Consider the following 12,092-nt stretch of genomic DNA (forward strand, 5'->3'; position numbering starts at 1 on the left):
CGATCAAGGAAGGGATCATCGAGTTGATGGAGGATCGCCTCAGGGCGTTCAGGAGCGACATGGCATCTGGCCAGTCGGGATCTCGCACACTGTCCTTTAAGGACTTCAGGGGCAGTGGTGCGCCAGATTTCCATGGGGTGAAAGACCTCATTGCTGCCAGGCGATGGATTGCAGACATCGAGTCTGCCCAGTTGACTAGCTTCTGCCCCGAGGGGTCGAAGGTGAGGTATGCAGCAGGATGTTTACGGGACCGAGCCCGGGATTGGTGGGAGTCAGTGGGTGACTCGTTGGGAGCCTCAGCTATCGAGGCGATGACCTGGTCGGACTTTGTGACCAGGTTCAGGGCAGAGTTTGCGCCGGCTGTCGAGCTTCAGCAGCTGGCCAGGGAGTTTCTAGACATGAGGCAGACGACGGAGACTGTGGCGGAGATCACCGCCAAGTTCCGGGAGAGGGCTTTATTGGTGCCCCAGTATGCTGGTGACGAGGACATGAAGAGGACTCGTTATCATGATATGCTACGAGCTGACATCCGGAAGCATGTTAGTTTTTCGGCTTGCCCTACCTTGGACTCTATGATTGCCAGGGCAAGGGAGAGGGAGCTAGATTTGGAGCACATCCGGAAACGGAAATTAGAGGAGGTTCAGGCAGGAGGGGCTTCGGGGAAGAAGCCCAAGGGATCAGATGGTAGGCCGAAAGGCCAGTCAGGACCGAGCCGCTGCAGGAAATGCGGCAGGACGCATGTGGGGGCATGTAGGACGGGAGCAGTAGGCTGCTATAAGTGCGGCAAGGCAGGGCACTTTAGCAGGGATTGTACTACTCCAGTTTCAGCTATTCAGACATCGGATTTGCTGTGTTTTCACTGCAACCAGAGGGGCCACAAGAAGGCCAATTGCCCCCAGTTGATAGTTTTAGCGCCGGTGAAGGCGCCAGCTCCAGCGACCCTGCGGATCACGGATGGCCGGCAGGGTAAGGCAAAGGCTCCAGTGGTGAGGAGCCGAGCATTCCAGCTGACTACCGAGGAGGCACGCGCCGCACCCGATGTGGTGACGGGTATGATTCTTTCCCTCTATCTTATTTTTATGATATTATGTTATTGATATGTGCTCCGTATGTATATGTATGCTTTAGGATCGTTCCATGTGAACGGCCTTCCAGTTCAGGTGTTGTTCGACTCGGGTGCGTCCCGATCATTTGTTTCCCTTGCGCTTAGCAAGAAGTTTCACGAGTCATCGGGCGAGTTAGATTGCCCTTTGGAGGTGGAGATTGCTGACGATCGATCGGTGCGAGCATCGATGGTATTTCGAGATTGCGTGCTGCGTTTGTTCGAGGAGCGCTATTTGGTAGATTTGGTTCCCATTCCATTGCGTGGGAACAAGGTGATTATAGGCATGGATTGGCTGAGCCCTAATGGGGCGGTGATAGATTGCGCGCAACAGCTAGTGCGGGTCAAGACCCCAAGCGGGGGAGAGTTAGTGATTCATGGTGAGAGGCCCCAGTATGGACCCGCTGTATGTTCAGCAGCGAGGGCTAGGCGCTACCTTCAGCAGGGATGCGCAGGATATGTCGCGTATGTGATGGATACCCGGGAGGCGGGTAAGGCGACAGTGAGCGAGGTTCCGGTGGTCCGAGACTTTGCAAATGTTTTCCCAGAGGAGCTTCCTGGGATACCTCCGGAGCGACAGGTGGAGTTTCGGATTGACCTTGTTCCTGGTGCGGCTCCGATAGCCAAGGCACCGTATCGGTTGGCTCCTCCCGAGATGCAGGAGTTGTCTACGCAGCTGCAGGAGCTGCTAGACAAGGGATTTATTCGTCCGAGCAGTTCACCCTGGGGAGCCCCGATTCTGTTTGTGAAGAAGAAGGACGGGTCGCATCGGATGTGTATAGATTATCGGGAGTTGAACAAGGTAACGGTGAAGAACCATTACCCGCTTCCGAGGATTGATGACCTTTTTGACCAGCTTCAGGGAGCATCTTGGTTCTCCAAGATTGATTTGCGTTCGGGTTATCATCAGATGAGGGTCAGGGAGGAGGATATGCAGAAGACCAGCAGCTATTTCGAGGTGAGTTTCCTTTCCAGTAGGAACGGGTCTAAGGCACCAAGGCCGACCCATGTAGACGAGATGCTAGTACTAGAGTGTGGGTCGAGCCTGTATCTTTGGGTTTAGTCAAGTATGATATATGTGTTAATATGATAGAGTTGCTTATACTTGTTGTCTGCGTGATACTTGTATGTTATGGGTTAGCGGTTGAGTGTGGGCAGGGCCCATATCTCTCCGAGGTTGGAGTGTGGGCTAGGCCCGTATCTCCCAGACAGCGAAGTGTGGGCAGGACCCGTATCTTCACAAGTGTGGGCGAGGCCCATATCTCCCGGCTAGCGAAGTGTGGGCAGGGCCAGTATCTTCCCGAGTGTGGGCAAGGCCCGTAACTCCTAGCTGAACATTGGTTGTTATATGTTGCATGGTATGGGGTATTATGGGGGAACTCACTAAGCTTTGTGCTTACAGTTTCAGTTTTGGTTTCAGGTACCTCCTCAGCTAGGGGAAAAGAGCCGGCGCGGTAGCAGCATGTCACACACACACTCCCTTGTTTCCGCATTTACGAGCTTCACTGGGATTGATACTCTGATATTTTGATTAGTTGTATGTTTTGGTTTTCAGACATGGTTCACTTTATGTTGTGGTTGATCAAGCGATGTTTTTAGTTATTAATATTTTCTAAAGTAATGTTTTTAAAACAAAAATTTTTGGTCGTGAAAATTGGGTCGTTACATTTGCGCTCTTTTGTTCGTGCCCATGAGGCTTTCAATGAAATGCACCGGTGGGTATCTAAATTGTGTATCTATCTCTTTCTAGGTTTGATTATTCTTAAAGATTCATTTCTCTTCATAATCAAATCCCTAACCATTTGAATTTATATCGACAACGAGCATCCTCTTCAAATTGGTTGTTGTTTGTTGGTATAATGGTGTTAGTCATCACAAATGACTAAACTTCAAACATTATATCTCCTAATAAATCTTACATTTTTTAGTTTCTACAATCTTCTATTCTTATACAATATACACGTTCTTAATAATCGATTCTGATTCTAACGTAATGAATTTCTTGTAACATGAACAACATCAAGATTCATAAGCTGTTAAACATTCCTTTCAAACTTTCATGGGATTATCAATTTCGTTCCCCTTTGCCACCTGTACAAATTTCTAAAACAAGATTACTGATGTTAGGGTGTAAGTTGCATTAGGGTGCTATAGATGGTTCGCATAGATTTAACATTATATGTCTATTATAAAATTGAGTTTGCACTTATTTTTATGTTGTTTGTATTACAGTAGTAAGCCAACTGAATGACCTAATGACCTGTGGTGGAGAGGTGGATCTGCTTCACCAAGGTCAGTGCATATAAGCCATAGATATGATAAAGTTGAAATCTTAATAGTACAAGTCATTAATTTCTTATTTGGATTGTACACTTTTTCTTGAAATAGGAGGGAATTAGTTCGAAATTGTTTCATTTTTGGGGTTTATAAAACTTTCACTTTCAAGTTTTTGATGATAACTTTGGGTTTCATTGGCAAGTTGAATCTGAATAGTTGTTGAACATGCTCAATTAGAATGGATATCTTTTCGTTATTGTTGCTTATCTTTTTTTTTGGTAGAGGTTTACAAATTTACACATTTTCTTATTCCGGACACCTACATTCAAGGCTTCTGATTTTATCAACACTGATATTTTATTTCCATAACCTTTTTTTCAGATGTCCACCAACCATATTCTCAACCTAATCAATTGTCTTTCTTACAATAGGTATGTTTTTTGTTCTCTAAACTTTACTTTCTATCTCAATTTGGATGATTTATACCTGTAATTTCAATCCCTAAATTTTGAAGATGCTTCTCCGACAAACCCAAAAGCAACAAGAAAACTGACGAACCTGTGTTTTTAAGCATTTACACATTAACTAACCGATCTTTTAAAAAAAATCAGAGTACAGATTAGGAAAGTGTTTTGCTGCTGGACGTGATGAGGAGTCTACTGCAAGGATAAATGTTCAGGTATAATAATTTCTCGCCTAACATTGAGTCCTTTTGAAAACTACGATTTTAAATCGCGCCATAGAAGGTAAGTTCTATGGTTTGGCCACACCTTACTCCGTTTTTAAGCATCTACATCGGCATATCATACAATTGATTTTGTTTCCATAAATTGATACCTTGCTTATGCTCGACAATTAGGGATCAAAGGCGTCTGAAAAAATATATCACAAAGAGATGAATGTCTTCCTAACACAATGCGGAGTAATACCGAACGAAGAATAAAAAGGTATGTTACATTATAATGATTTTTGTTATCAATATTTGTGGCACCTTACGGAGTCAGTAGTTATAATTTCAAGTCTAACTATATATGTTAATATTTAATATCTATAAATTAAATTTTATTATTTTATTTTTTCAGAGTGTATTTATCACCGAATGAACGATTTTTAAAGAAGGGATAGTTCCCTGTGCTTACAGTTATGTCAGCAGGGTATGCTTTGCATGTGTTTTATCAACAGTTAACTCTCAGGTAATAAATAAATATATCATATGTTATGTGTAATAATTATTAAATAGAAAAAATGTTTTGATTGTTTATTGTGTGGTTAAACTATAGGAAGTGTTTGGGCATTGCTGAAAAATCCAAAGTTAACATAATGTGAAGTTGAGAGGAGCTGTTGGTCCTTGCGGTTAGTTTCTATAAAATCTTTTTAAAAAAGCAGTTTATTATGGATTAATTATACAAAATACAAAATTAGAAAGTGTATGGTTGATGAGAAACTTTGTGGGTTGGCAGCTGGTAAGCATAGATCCTCTATTACGTTTTCTCATATATTTTGTACATTTGTTGCTTTGTCTTTTGGATTTAAGATTTTTATGCCTTATTAATTCTTTTGGAGATGAATTCACTGATGATGACACTATTTTACATTTACTTTATTTTTTTTTTTTACATTTTCTGTTGGTTTAGTTATGAATTTGTTGCAGGTGTTGCTTTTGTAATTGTTGCCTTTCCGATCAGGTAGTGAAACAACGAGTAAGCAATAACCAAAGATAGGTGGTGCTTTGTTCTAGATCTTTTAAACTTTGAGCTGCCTATGAAAGAAAATCAATCTTATAAGAACACGGGAAGCATACATAAAAAACAATGAGATCTTTGTAAAAATAAAAACGTAGGAAGCACGCATAAAGGAATTAATCTTTTGTTATACCCACTAGAATAGCAATGTACTAAGTTAATACCTTTATGAAATTAACCAACACCCACAACAATTTACATCTTTATAAGTTATAATATATTATTTTCTTTAACCCAATAATTCAATAATTGAATCTTTTCTCTTTCTGTTGCTGCGTGATATAGGAGCTTGCTAAGCAGAGGACCAATGCATGCAAATTAGACAGACCACATATGTTTGCTCAAATTAGTTTATTGTTATGTAGTAATGTTATATAGTGAAGACGAATATTTGATTTCTTTTCTACTAAAAATCTTGAGAAATAAACTGGTATGCAATGTATTTTATTGTTTGTTTTTTACTTAATCTGGAGTAAATGACTTACTTAATGGGTTAAGCCAAAAGCTCAAGCTTAATGTATTAAGATACTATGTATTTACCTATTTGTCCTGTTTTTACTTCCAAATCCATTAACATTTACATGGTTTCCAAGGAGAAAAGCTGTACCCAAGACGCAAAGGGATTAATTGCCAAAATCTATAGATGGAACTAAGTACTAGATTATCCAGATTCAGTGACCCATGTATTTTCTAAAGCATTTTGGAAAGCAAGTGTCATGTACTCTTTTTGAATGCTATATTTTTCTACAGAAAGATGTGAAAGCATGTCAATTGTAATAGGAAAATCATCGAAAACAATAAACATATACCTCAAATCATGTCCATTATACCAATGATTCCACATGTTTCCAGTTTCGCCTTTTGTGCATGCATTTAGGGTGGCAAAATATTTTTATCGTATACTTAATCAATAACATGTTTTAAAATCGAAATAAAGCTACCCCACAACAGTGTTCAAAATATAAACAAATAGTTCATGAAAGAATATTTACAGATTAGTTCTATTTATCATCATAAACACTGCCTATTATGTTAAAAAACTTCCACATAACAGTGTTCAAAGTATAAACAAACAACAGAAAAAATTGTCGCATCCGACCACCGCAACGTGGGGGTCCCCACCTGGTTTCAAATAAAACATAACAATTTCACCTAATCAAACAATAAATTCAATAAAAAAAACAATAAATTCAATAAAAAACATAGCAATATAACCCTAAGCAATATAACTTCAATTAAACAAATCAATTTCAAGTCAATCAATGACTTCAAATAAACATATCAATTTCAAATACCTAAAGGAATTGGTAAAACTTATTTGCTTCATTGTTAACCAAAAAAGTAGAAATTGAAGGAAGTCGATTTTGTTACTTGCTTCACCCGATTGGCATACTTGAATGTTGATTAATCCAATTATCCAACAATGAAATCGATGAAGGATTGTGCGAACAGGAGGTCACGACTGTTGACAGGAGCCAAGGATGACGGATCGAAGTTCAGAAATCAGAAGTCGACTGATCGTTTATTTTTTTTCCTTGTACCGATAATACATTACTCAATTAATTAGGATTGAGCTATTTTCTGACAAGCAATTAGCCCAATTGCTAATTTATCTAATTAATGTTTTATTTTGGGTTTTGGGCAATTGGGCTATTAGATAATAATTGATTAAAACATTAGGCTCATTATTATTTTTTTCGTTTAGTAATTCCCGAAAGAGTGACAAATTTTTTTTACGTAGTTGTACAAATTTTTTTAGTAGTTGCACGATTTTTTTATGTAGTTGCACAATAGGTAACAATTAAAAAAAACAAAATTTTTTCTACTACGTGTGCGGAAGCTAGGTGTTGCCGGTGCCACACCGGGCACTTAGCTAGGACCGTCCCTGTCCACATGTCATTATTTTATATGAGTAGGAAGAAGGTGGATAGGAGGATGATATTTATTTTTCCATATATTATATATCCACCATTTGCTAATAGTTAAAAAAAATCATCAAGTGATGGTTGATTACTATGGAGGCAATTAAAAAAAATATTCACAAATTTGAAAAATCAGAATGAAGTAAACAATCACCCAGTATTCAAGTAGCAACATGCAATTTTATCTATCCACAGAGATGGATTTGTAATATTCATATGATTGGATTAGATTCCTATAAATAGAATCTAATGTAGGACCCCTTTTGATCTATTATATTTCTATGCCATGCTTGAACACCACAATTTCCAGAATTTCAAGATTTTATTCCCACGATCAAATGGTTGGTGTTCCTTCATATTTATATAGAACTTGATCCAGCATGTGCAAATTATGCAACACTAACAAACAATCCATCTCCCTGTATCCACAAAAAAAAAAAAAAAAGATAAAGATAAATGACCTAGTTAAAGATACCTTTTGCCTCCTTCATGATCTTATAAAATATTATGTCTAAAACTAGTGTTGTAAACCGTATTCCCTACCACTACTTCAACAAAGTTAGGATAAGTCGTGAGTTACTTTCTCTAATTAGCTAATCATTGTCCGTGAATCTTGAAAGGAACCAACAAATAGATGTATGGTGGGAACTTTGAATATATATGGACGTGAATCGCTAAATATGTTGTTATGTAGTGTTGATAATGAAGATTGAAAAGACTGAAAACCACATAGCAACGATATGGGAGTCGAGTTCTCTCGATTTAGTAGCATAAAAGATACTTTCATTTATATTCGTGAATGTCTAGACGAAGTTTGTTTCTTTTTCATTTGTTTTATCCTAGAGCAAAGTCACAACATAGTAGAGAAATTATTTTAAAGAAATTATGCTACATAGAACTTCAGTTTCCCTTGTAATTTCATTTTCCAATTTAACGTTTTGTCTTATGTTTTAGGCCTCCTTCATCGCCTTAAAAATATTACGCCTAAAACTAGCGGTATAAACAGTTTTCCCCAAGAAGTGTGAGCCGGTTCTAAACCAAATTTCCTAGTTTTTCACCGGATTGGTTTGCAACGGTTTCATTTGTCATGTACAATGGAACCCTCTTAATCCGATTGAATTGGATCAAAACCATCAAGTTTTAGTGCTTCTCAACCAACCCATTTTCGAACTGTTTCAAAATCAATATCAAATAAGTTTATTGTGCACCTCTACCCCACTAGATCAATTTTTTTTAAAATAATAAAGCGTATTTCTATTTAACTGTTTTTTTTAAAGCAGATATGTTTTAAGATTGGTTTTATCTAATCCAACAATTTGTAACCGGATTTCAAAAATTGGATTGCCAAATTTTTAACCCGTTAAAAATAAAACATATTTCTGTCCGTTTAAAAATCAAATTGTATTTACAATTTAAATACAAAAATATAATGATGTATATATTTTTTTTAAAAAAATACCCGGTAAACCGATTCCAAAACAAGTTATTGTCTTATAAAAAAATTCCGATAAAAACCGATTAGATTTTAACTGCAATCCGATACCCAAAATCCAATGCCATCTGTGATCCTACTAAAAAAAAAAAAAAAACTGGTTATCATTAAAACCAGTTTTGTGGACCTCGGTTGAACTTAAATAGCCTTTTTATGGGCCTTCATTGATTGGGCTTAATCGATATTACATTTTGGGATCAAGGCGTTATCTAGTGTGATTCCTAACACAATTATTCCATCATCTAAACAAGTTTAACAAATAACAGTAACCAATAGCACAAATGCACAATAACACTCTCTAAAACCATATCCTCTCTCTCAATAATCCTATAAACTGCATTCCTACTTTGTACCAAAATAGTGCTGAAAGGCTTTTGTAGCACTTATTTTTTCTTGTTTGCTAGCCCAGATCATCGGTTATCATTTATCAACCATAGGGCGATTGATATCTTGCAATGTAATGAAAAATAACCCTTAAAACTTAAGTATATTAACCGATAAAATAAACCCAACATATCAAATAAACATCCAATAAATGTGAAAACTCCTCGTTAAGAAAAATATTTTAAAAACTGATCAGGGTCACCAATGCGGTTCAACTTAAATTGGGATACTTGGATGTCGGAATGACTGTGTAAGTTGTAACTCTCACTTCTTGCTAGGTTTGTTTTTTTAATAATACTTCTTGCTGTTCAAAATAATGTTGAAAGGTTTTTGTAGCATATTTTTTTTCACGTTGTTTATACGTAAGTGGTTTCTTTTTATTCTTTATTCAAAGTTTCTTTCTTTTGCATAACACTCACGCAACTATCTTCATAAGGTCCTATGAAGGTCAAGTCTAATCTAAAATCAACAAATTTTTTTTAGAGAAATATGTTTATATTTCAGCTTCTATATAAGAATATTGGTCTAGAGTAATGTCACAACATTCTCTATAATATGTTTATATTTGTGACCATTATGAACTTACACAGCAAAACATTCCAAAGGAATAACTTTGATCTTAAATATGTAGTTTTTATGTTATAAAACCAGTTTAAGCCAAAAACAGAACACCTGATTTGATCTAAAATCAATAACCAACAGCATGCTTATAAGAACAATTTAAACTTTAAAATAACAAAACAAACTCACGATACTACAATCCTCAAATTATTTGTCTATGAAACAATGAAAATTCTTAACCTCTCTTCTTTCTTCTCATTGACATGTCTGTTAGAAAATAGGGGATGAAAAGATTGTTTGGAATCTCTGAAAGTCGTGATTCACTATCAAATTGAAGTATTTCGATGGTACAGATCGAACACTCAATTGGATGAAATTCAGAGAATGAAATCTGAGAATGTATTTGATAATGTTCTTCAAGATGTACCAGAAAAATGACCAAAAAACGGATATATATTCCTGTCTGAAAACTGTCAATAGACAGTTATAAACTGTTATAAAACTTCCAGCCAGGGGCTCCGCCCCTTGGACCCCGCCAGGGGCTGACGCCCCTGGGACCCCGCTCCCAAGGGCGCTGCCCCCGGACCCCCGTTCGTTTAGGAGCTTCGCCCCTAAATAACAATGTACTTTGAATCTTGAAAATTTTGAACAAGTGTGCACTCCTACACCATCCTAACTTGTTCAATATTCAACAAGATTACTTTTGGTCAATAAATTTAATCCTATTACACTTAAATAATATTTGATGATATAAAATCACCAACAATGTCTTTTTACTGACTTGTATTCTTTAGTTTTTTTAAGGCATTAGAAATAAGATATAAATCAAATAACAATAACAATAGATATAATAAATGAGTAGAAACTATAACTGGTTGACACATACCCCCACTCCCATCCCTGAAGCAATTAACAGAAAGGGGAAATTATGCCAAAAAAAGTTGGTAAGGACAAAAGGTAAATAAGAAGAATATGAAGAAGAAATGGCAAATTATTCAGCTTTTGCTTTTGTTTTTTACCCTTCTCCTCTTTACTTTCCCGCAAAATTTGCCTTTCTCTGTCACCAAACCAAGAACAAGAACAAGAACAAGACCAAGTTGGGAGAATTTCTGCCCAAGACTTCACATCTTCGTCTTTAATCAACACAGGTTTGCTTCGCTAAATTTTCTTTACGTGATTTCATATCGTAGTATCAGTATGTATCTTAATGCAAGGATCATCAATTACCAGTTTCCTCTTCTCTACTAGCAGTATTTGTAATAAGAAGGGTTTTAGTTTTAAGGTTTTAATTTCTCCTTGGTACAAAAAGTTATGATTTCTCCCCCAGAGGTTTGTTTTACTGCATAAATGGTTTCCAAAGAGTAACTTCATTTCGCTTTTGGTCCCTAGTTTGAACGATGTTAAAATAACCTACGTTAAATCTACGAAAAGTGACTTAACTTGCCTCATCAAACCCTCAAAGAATTGCGATGTCAGATCCTAAAAATTGGAAAAAAGATAGGGATAATGACTTAGAAGAACATTGAAGTTTCAAATTTGTTCAAAAACACCATTCAAGTATTACATGTTCAAAAAACACCATCAAATTAAGACATGTTCAAAAAACACCAACAAAGTACATATTCTGTTCAAAAAACACCATCTTTATGGTTTTGGGTAACTTACATGTTTAGCCCCTAACTTTTTTTTTTCTTAACTCGGACAGTCCCTAACGTTTATATTTATTTTTCCTTCGGACCATGATCGAGTTAAAAGACTAATATACCCTTATTAGTTTCATTTAACATTCGTTTTTATTACTTGTTAATTATTTATACAATTGATATATTTATAATAAATAATAACATAAATTGTATAAATAATTAATAAATAATAAAAATAATGTTAAATGAAAGTAATAAGGGTATATTAGTCTTTTAACTCGATCATGGTCCAAAGTCGAAGCAAATTTAAACTAAAGGGACTGTCCGAGTTAAGAAAAAAAAGTTAGAGACTAAGAGGGTGTTTGGTTTTGCTTTTAAAATGACTTTTGAAACTTTTGGCTTTTCCAAACAGTCAAAAGTTTAAAAAGTTGTTTGGTAATTGAAAAAAATCTTTTAAAATAGCTTTTTGAGAAGAAGAAAAAGGAGGCTTGTAAGAAGTTACGTATGTGTGACTTTTGGTAACTTTTGCCTTTTTTTTCCCTTTTCCCCCCTCAAAAGTTTAAACAAACACATTTTAAAACCATCTTTTGGAAAAAAGATATGAATCAAAAAGTTATTTTCTAAAAATGACTTTTTGGTCTGAAAAGTTATCCCAAACACCCCCTAAATATGTAAATTACCTCAAACCATAGAGATGGTGTTTTTTGAACAAAACATGTAATTCGTTGGTGTTTTTTGAACATATGTCTTAGTTTGATAGTGTTTTTTGAACATATAATATTTGAATGACTTTTTTTTGAACGAATTTGAAACTTCGATTGTCTCTTAAGTCATTTTCCCAAAAAGATAAAATTGAATTTGAAACTTCCATCGTATTTTAAGTCATTTTCCCAAAAAGATAAAATTAAATATCGTCAACAACAATCTAACAAGCATTAAAAGTTATTTTTAAAGAGTTTTGGTTTTGAT

General features: G+C 36.1%; 1 long non-coding RNA gene across 2 annotated transcripts; it reads left to right on the forward strand.

Moving 5' to 3' along the window:
* Nucleotides 1-3,332: 3,332 nt before the first annotated feature.
* LOC145090843 (uncharacterized) lies at nt 3,333-5,916 on the forward strand. 2 transcript variants are annotated; one of them, XR_013701781.1, is made up of 7 exons: nt 3,333-3,394; nt 3,761-3,810; nt 3,991-4,058; nt 4,239-4,326; nt 4,462-4,572; nt 4,660-4,732; nt 5,407-5,916. It is a non-coding gene; the product is annotated as an uncharacterized LOC145090843 (long non-coding RNA). The 2 variants fall into 2 exon arrangements; XR_013701780.1 differs by having other exon boundaries at nt 4,660-5,916.
* The last annotated feature ends 6,176 nt before the right edge of the window (nt 5,917-12,092 follow it).

Source organism: Lactuca serriola, chromosome 2 (genome assembly GCF_051521515.1).
Source record: "Lactuca serriola cultivar US96UC23 chromosome 2, Lser_US96UC23_V15, whole genome shotgun sequence".
Taxonomy (NCBI): Eukaryota; Viridiplantae; Streptophyta; class Magnoliopsida; order Asterales; family Asteraceae; genus Lactuca; species Lactuca serriola.